The sequence below is a fragment of the Crinia signifera genome, chromosome 6 (genome assembly GCF_055691185.1).
Source record: "Crinia signifera chromosome 6, ASM5569118v1, whole genome shotgun sequence".
NCBI lineage: Eukaryota > Metazoa > Chordata > Amphibia > Anura > Myobatrachidae > Crinia > Crinia signifera.
In genome coordinates this window covers 11,202,148-11,211,023 of record NC_139222.1, presented here as the reverse complement: position 1 = coordinate 11,211,023, position 8,876 = coordinate 11,202,148, and the positions used below count along the sequence as shown (strand labels likewise).

General features: G+C 47.1%; 1 protein-coding gene across 1 annotated transcript in view; it reads right to left on the bottom strand.

The window, feature by feature from the left end:
- Positions 1–5,570: 5,570 nt before the first annotated feature.
- The window catches only part of LOC146007433 (uncharacterized), a 302,630-nt gene continuing 299,324 nt past the window's right edge, over positions 5,571–8,876 (bottom strand). Inside the window, exon 4 of the mRNA XM_083145783.1 lies at positions 5,571–7,983. The gene's annotated coding sequence lies outside the window, so the exon portion shown is untranslated. The remainder of the gene's footprint in view (positions 7,984–8,876) is intronic.

Sequence of the window (8,876 nt, the reverse complement as noted above, 5' to 3'; positions counted from 1 at the left end):
GCATACCCATACTCAGGTGTCTCTATATCTATATTATACTGTCATTGTCCAGTGACTCAGACCTATCCAATCCAGACAGACTTGTCACTTACAGGAAATACGATTACTTACTGAACCTAGCTAATCTTGACTTTATTTCCAATATATATTGGTATTTGAGGCCTTTTACTGTCTATTAGGATTCCATATATGTATAGATATATACCGTGATTAATCGGAACCTTCCTCAGACAGATATATTTTGAAACAATATTTCACTAATTTCTCACGTACATTGTCCATTAGTGTTATCTGTTTGTCTTTTGTCTTTTGTTTTCTCTTGACCCACTATTAGGGCCATGTTTTAACTAATAAAGTTTGTATTAACAGTAATCTATTTTCACTAGAAGGCTGTGCCCCACCCGGGAGTCTTTTTTCGATATCCTCTCTTGGATATCAAACCTTTTAATTACGATTACCCTACTCCCAGGGAGCACCTCCACAACTCTATCACATACAATTATACTTTATTGCGTTGATTGGAGTACGCCTTCTTACCCTCCGTCATTATAGCCCTGTGCCCTCGGCCTCTCCCCTCTTCCCCTTCCTCTTTTTTGCAAGGCCTTAGCCACACAGGCTGATGCCAGGGAAGGCCTGGCCCCTGCACCAGCAGTAATGCAAATGAGTTTTAGGAAGTTTTCCAACTTTCTATCAGCAGGGTCCTTAAGAGACGCAGTTGGAATGGGTAGTGTAGTGGATCTCACCAGCTTCGCCACATGTGCGAGTACCTTGGGTGGAATTTCCCAGTGGACTCTTTCCTCCTGGGGAGGGGGTCAAAATAAGAAACTCTTTTAGGCAAGTTAAACCTCCTATTTGGCACCTCCCAAGTCTCCGTGATGACTTTAGTCAGGTTTTCCGACTTTGGGAATAAAGCCAAATTGCGCTTAGGGGTCCTCTAATTTAAGGACCTCTTTTACTGCTGTAACCAAGGCTGATACATTAAGATGGGATGGGGGGTCCGCCCTATCTAAATTGTCCCCCACGTCCACTGCATCATCTACGTCTTCCTCATCATCTTCCTCCTGTGTCAGTGTCATGCTGACGGAAGGGCTGGGATGTGGGGGGAGTCCCTGATGAAGGCCCTGCGTCTATCGGGCCCACCCTGCTGAGTAGCGGCAGATACCGACCCCACCCAGGGAGTATCCAATGCGGGGGGCCACTCTGACCAAAGGTGGCCTCAGGGGGGTGCTGCTGAGACTGTATCAATTATTTGTGTAAGTGATGAGGCCCAAGCAGGCTCCTGAGAGGAGGCTGAAGGCATGGGCGGTGCCTGTGTATTGTAGCAGTTTACGCATAAGCAATCCTGTATATAGTCCTGGGGGAATAGGCCGGCATTACAGACTGTACATGACAGCAATGCTGGTGCCCCTGCCTTGTTGGATTTACCCTTAGACGCATGATCAGGGACTGCAGTGAGTCAGGACTATAAAATATACAGGCAGTCTATATGGTACAGCAAACACAATATCTTCTGCAGGCAGTTATAGTGTTAATACAGTACACAGCAAGCATACAAAAGGCAAACAATGTAGAAAAATGGCACTAACCTCTTTTGCCGCAGCTACGGTTGGCTGGAGCCAAAAACTGTAGCCTTTGTCCTGTAGGAGATGCATCCTGGCAGTGGAGGAATGGAACCCCGGGTGGCTCCATGTGCAGCAGGAGGGAGCAATGGCGGGAACTGCATGAGTATCCTTTCCTATTGTCCCCAGCAGAGTGGCTGTGTGGGGAGAGACCACTCCCCCTGCTAACAAATGGCCGCCAGGGAAAGTATCTCATGCAGTGCCGGTAAAATGGTGGGTATCCCTCATTTGCCGGGCGGCACCGCTACCGGTGCTATAGACCGCACTATCTCTCCAGTGCAGGGCTGCTTACAGACGCTTATGCGCCATCACGGAGAGCGTGTTACCTTCTCTGTCAGTTCCTGGCTGCCGCCATCCGGAGTGCCCGGGGCCAGCTGCGGCCACACACCTTTGAGTGGTGCTGCAGCTGCTCGGGCCCGGGTGATGGAGCAGCAGTGCTGGTGTCTGACGCTGAAGTAAGGCTGCATATAGCAGCTCCTCTGTAAAGGTGCAACTGGCTCCTGCCCAGCACCAAAAAAACTGAAATGCCTGGCCTGGAGGTGGGGTAGAGGAGGAAAGGAGAAGTTTAACCTCTTAGGTTAAGCCTGTGGCCCCTGACGTATACCGAAAGAATAAATAGTCTTTCATATTCGTCTTTTCATATTTCATGTTATCTTATGAAAGTGTCAATGTTTCTGTTTGTGTCTCAGGGCTGCCGCACAATCTCAGATTTTTCGACAACTCAATTTGGTGTCTAACATATGCCCTTTTTGTTAGCTCAGGGCCAACTCCTTATAGCGTCGATCCATGTCTGCAGGACTAAATAATCCCACGCCGTGACGGGACCACCCACACTTGCGGCTGTTATCATGGAATGTCAGTGGCCTGAATACCACCATAAAGCGTACGAAGGTAATCACTCACTCAAACAAAAACATAGGCCTGATATTGCTATGTTGCAGGAGACACATTGGTTAAGGGACAGCGATTCCATATTAAGGGCACGTTGGATTGGGGAATGCTTCTCGGCCTCGTATAGAACAAAAAGCAGGGGTGTGGCCATTCTACTCAATAGAAATCTTAGATATCAAGTCCTCCACACTGTGGTGGATGTGGAGGGTCGCTTCCTGCTCTTGGATGTGGAGATGGAGGGAATGAGATTTACCCTATTAAATTTATATGCTCCTAACGTTTCACCTGAAAGATTTCTGTCCAGGATCTCCCAAATTCTGGCGGGCCGCATGGTTTACAAGTTGATAATGGGAGGGGATTTTAATTCAGTAGATCGCCCCACGCTGGATAAATCCCTGTCTTTATTGGGCTCATTACCCCCCTCCTGGCTCCATATCAAGACTTTAAAAACCAACCTACAGCTGAGTGATCCTTGGCGTTTGATACATGATACAGAGAAATCATTTACGCATCTATCAGGGGCGCACCATACACTGTCCAGGATAGATTATTTCTTGGCATCTGATCAGTTAATGTCTGCTGTACGCCAAGCGGACATACACGATATTCTCATATCGGATCATGCTCCGGTGTCACTGAGTCTGTGGTTGGGCTCTGGGGAGGGAGCGGACCGCCTTTGGAGATTTCCAGGATACCTGGGAAGCTCAGAGGACTTTAAAAACTTCCTCAAACAGTCTTGGAACAATTTCCGTGACGACAATTTAGAGCATTGGGAAGAAATAGTTTTGTTGTGCAGAACCTCAAAGGCGGTAATGCGAGGTCAGGTGATACAATATGTTGCGTAACGTAAAAAAGACACCGCAAAACAGTATCGGGATTTACAACAAGAGGTAACTCGCTCTTTTAGGAATTATCAGGATCTCAGCTCCGCTTCAAATTTAGATAGCTATTTAAGCAATAGAAAATTGCTTGAATCCTTTTTAACAGCTCAAGCACGACCCAAATTAGATTACACGAAACAAATGTTTTATAAATGGGGTAACAAATCGGGTAGGCTGCTCTCCCTCATGTCACAACCTTATAGAAAACAATCCTTCATCATGGCTATAATGGACCCAGCCTCCCATAGTACTTTGTTTGAAACAAAGGACATACTTGCCCACTTTGAAGAATACTTTAAAACTTTATACAGAGAATTCCCCATTAACATAGAGAAACAAGAATCTTTGTTATCAGCAGCTAATCTTCCCCCACTGTCCCAAAATCAGAAAGAAGTCGTCATGACGGATGTGACGTCAGAGGAATTACATGAAGTCTTGATTAGTCTACAACCTCATCAATCCCCCTGGCCCAGTGGTACATGTTGAGGACTCTTTCGGGGATCTACCGATTGAGCTAAACAATTAATTAGGAAATGTTCTTGTCTGGTACTTCGTACTAAGGGGGCCCTGGGAAGTAATAAATGTATAAACATTCACTCGTTAATAAGAGGCATGTGAGACACTTATTGTATGCTGGTCATTATATTTATTTGTATTGACACTCCACATTATTGTTAAAACATTGAACAATGATGTTAAATTTTCATCTTTGGATCTACTTTGTCACAGACAATTTATATGAATATACACTGTAAGATGTCATTTCATGGTGTTTCAATAAAACATTTAATTGAAAAAAAAAAATTGACACCATACCTATTACATGTTAAGCCACACACCATAATGTCCATTACCTATTATGCCACACACCATAATGCCTATTAAAATTATTCTACATAAATATTTAGGCTGTGCACTGATTTTAAGAAGATTTATACGACCAGTAACAGTGAGGGGAAGCTTCTGCCAAATATGAACCTCCCTCTAAAGTTCAGACGTAACCTGATCAATATTGTGCTGGGTGAATGTTTTAACATCTGGAGTGATCCATACTCCAAGGTATCTGAAATGGAGGGACCACTGAAGTGGGGAGGCAGGGGGCAATATCGTGGGGATAACTCCCAAAATGGGGAGAATACTAGATTTGTCCCAATTCATTAGTAATCCTGAAAAGGACCCAAACAAATTCACCACTTCAAGCAAGTGAGAGGGGATGCAGTCAAAATCCTGATGGTCAAAATCCCGAATGGGTCATAATACCTACAAGGACAAAATACTGACATTTAGAATGTACAGGTGAAACAGTCAACAGGTCGACATGGGTTTTTTCACCGTTTTTTACCCGAATCTCGACACAGTGACGTCTATAGACATTGACGTCTCCCATACAGACAACAGGTGGATCTGGAGAGATAGATACATGCTTAAGCACTTCATTACTATACGGAGGGGGGACATACACGGCAAGGATATGAAGACGTCTATTATATATATGGGCCCTAAGTAAAACGTATCTGCCCTAATGGTCAATTTGACTATGAACTAAATGGGGTACTTGTGTATTATCACGGTGCTCGATTTCATCTAAATCGCATCCGATTTATCGGCCGATTTGATCTGCGAAGCAATTTTGCGGCCGTTTTGCGTCCGATTTTCGGCCGATTCCTGTCGATTTGCATGTTATTCCATCCTTGCACACCCCCAGGTACTATGCGATGGAATGCGATGTGATTTTCGGGAAAATGCCCCCTGATTGTACCTTTAAATATCGCATAGCATTGCATGCCTGTAAGTGGCATGCGATGCGATTCGCAATGTTAAATGCAACCCCATTGTTAACGCCACACCCACTATCAACGCCAACCCGAAGCGTGGTGAGCGCAGCGAGCCCGCGAGGGGCGGCGGTACGCGTCCTCCGACCTTTTCATACCCCCACTATCCACGTCGGCGTGGAGTTGATTTTAGATAGTGTGGCGAGCCTCGCGAGGGGACGCGGATTACTTTACATGTATTCCGCGTCCGCTCGCCACACTTCGGGCTCGGTAGCTCGCTGCGCTCGCCACACTATATAAAATCAACTCCACGCCGACGTGGATAGTGGGGGTATGAAAAAGTCAAAAGGACGCGTACCGCCGCCCCTCACGGGCTCGCTGCGCTCGCCACGCTTCGGGTTGGCGTTGATAGTGGGGGTGGTGTTGACAATGGGGGTGCATTTAACATTGTAAGCACCCATCAGGGTGATTGTACAATTACAAATCGAATCGCTTCACATGCATCGCATGGCATGCATCACATGCCACTATATTGCATGTGATGCACTACGATGAAAATCGGGGGTGTGCAAGGTGTGCAATGATGGAACAGCATGCAAATCGGCCAGAAAAAGTTAAAAATTGGACGAAAATCGTCCGCAAAATCGCATCAGATTTTTGCATGCGATTTTCGGCCGATTTCGTGGGCGCGACGTGATAATACACAAGTACCCTAAATGGAAATTAACCGATTTCTTCACTGAAATGGACGCACCGCTGGCATTGTTAGATAAGGTAGAATGCTACAGAAACCTGCCCGTGGTTTTGTCCTACTACCTGTAACATGGGTTTCTGAAAGGCAAGCTATACCTGCCTTATATTTACTGACGTGTAAGTATTAGTGCTGGTGTCACATGATCACACCCCGAACATTCCAGCTGAGTATATGAAGCCCGTCACCCCTCACTGCCATGTCAAAAACATATTCGTATGTAATGCAAGAGGGACACAATGTAACCAGTGTGCAGAAAGAATGGAAACCAGCATCTATTATAGAACCCGGATATACAGTATACAGCATTCCCACAACTCTTGTATAACAGCACCGCCAAAAAGAATTGTTAGCAAACGGTAATACAGGGACACACTGAGAAACCATAGAACCGCTAGAAAAACCCAACCACCCCCCCACCCTGCATATCCATCAGAACCAAATACAACAAAACCAAGGGCAACAGGAACCCAGGGGGTGTAGGGATTCTAACCCCTAAAACACTATATCCTAGTAATTGCTCCAGGGAAGAGCGGCTGTTTCCGGTGGACATAGGCATATTGCAGGTATTGAAACGTATAATATAATATAAGAACCAGGCGCATATTGTAACCATTTACATGTAGAAGATGGATCAACGTGTTGCACTGAGGAATAAAATACCAATGAAGAATTTCACCAACAACAGAACATTAAATGCTTTCCTCTATCAGACAGGAGCCCGAATTCCTCTGGAAAACCAAGCTTCCGCCTTGTGCGCAGAACTGAATAAATGAGCGGAGTCCTCGTACACCACTGGCAGACAAGCTGGAGACAGCATGGGGGATTGTATTTGGCGGTCTCTTATTTTCTTCTTAACTTGAAGAAACGCCCATTCATTTTATTGTACATCCAGGGCAAAGTCAGGATAAGCGGAAATGTGTCACAGTCCTTGTAATGCAGAAAGCGGCTATAAAAGTGGGCGGAGGATCACCTGGAATGGGAGCCCTGGATGGCATCCGGTGTACTCTCTCCACAGAGGAGTGGGGACCAAAGGCTGCTCGGCTAACGCTTGAGGACCAAGGTCTCTAGAAGTTGTTCGGAGGATGACCCCTCAACTTTCTCTGGCCAACCAACCAGACGCACATTATTGCGTCTCAGCCTCCCTTCGTTGTCAGATAGCTTTGACTTAACCGCCAGCATCTGTGTAGATCAATCAGCAACTGTATTGTCAGGGGAGTAGTGGTATCCCGTATCTCATCCAAGTCACAGATACGGTGTTCTGCCTCACCAACCCGTTCCTGGATTTTTGGAATGTCATGGCCGATCAAGGCAATCTCAATCTGTAACGTGCTGCTCTGAGGCCGATATAACCAGTAACATCTGCTGTGTTGTTTGTATAGGGACCTCCAGAGGGGTGGCCTCCGAAGATGAAGGGGAATCACTCCCTTGGAGGGGGGTCAGAACATTGTGAGCCCAGGGCAAACCTCTCCAGCCTGGAAGCTGCAGCATGGTGTCCAGATTTCCCCATGACGCCAGATAAGATGTATATAGAGGTAGGTAGTGGACCACTGGAGAGATCCAGTAAGTAAATGTACCGGGGAGCACATTGGGTTAGCAATCAGTCCCGGGCAGAGTACAGGAGAGAGCTATGCAGCCCCCACAGCGTGGATGTCTCTGTCCCCACTTACTGATACAGGGCAGTGTAACAGCCGTCTGCAGGACACACTGCCAGATGGAAGAGGGTGCAGGAGGGATTGTCCCACCACTTACTGTAGTTTACAGGAGAGCCACCCCACTAAGAGCCCGGTGATGGGGGATGGTGAGACAGGAGAGCAGCCAGATGGTCTGATCACGTGTCAGGTCCCTCCAAGATGGCGCCCGGTCACAAGCGTGCTGAGGCCAGCGAGACAGCATGTACCAGGCCAGGGATCCCACCACTGACGCACCAAACGCCTGCTGCGGCCACAGGACAGCTCACTACAAACAGGGGTGAGTATATACAGGTTAGGGGCGCCTATGTCCCCGTTCACAGGATTGTTAAATGGATGTATCACGGAGCGCTCTCACCCGGCAGCCTCCTACATGCTCTGCTAAGCCACGCCCCACCCGAGTGATCTGCTGGAGCCTTATTACACCTTTATTATATTACTAGGTGATTCATCGCACCCTACGGGCACTCTTCACACCGTCGTAAGGGGCTGCGCCCCCTTAATTTGTGAACGTTTGTACATGAGTAATATGGTTAGAATTGTATGAAAGATGCCTGTATTGCAACTTGGGTGTCCGCGAATCGCGGGTGGGGGGGTCGCGGGGGGTGCCGCGAATTGCGGGAGGGGTGGTTGCGGAGGGTGGTTGCTGCGAATCGCGGGAGGGGAGGGGTTGCAGAGAATCGCGGGGGTTGTGTGTGTGTGCCGTGAATCGCAAGAGTGGGGGTTGCGGGGGGGGTTTAGTGACGCGAATCGCCACAAGAAAAAAATCAACACAGAAAGGTCAACACATGTAAATGTTGACATAAGTGTGGCACTTCATTGGTGTCCATGTCGACACATGAGAATGAATATGAAAACATTCAAAAAATGAAAAAAAAAAAAACTCTTCAAAAACTCATGTCAACCTTTTCCATTGTCGACCATAGCCATGTCAGTGTTTTGCATGTGCCATTTAATCCTGGGGCTGCCGCGAATCGCGGGGGGGGGGGGCGAATTGTGGGGGGATCGCGGGGGTGGGTGCCACGAATCGCGTGAGGTCGGGGTTCACAGGGGTTTCGGTGGGGGGTTGCCGCGAATTGCGGGAGGGGGGGTCACGGGGGGGGTGTGACGCGAATCGCCACAAGAAAAAATCAACACAGAAAGGTCAACACATGTAAATGTTGACATAAGTGTGGCACTTCATTGGTGTCCATGTCGACACATGAGAATGAATATGAAAACATTAAAAAAATGAAAAATAAATCTTCAAAAACTCATGTCAACCTTTTTCA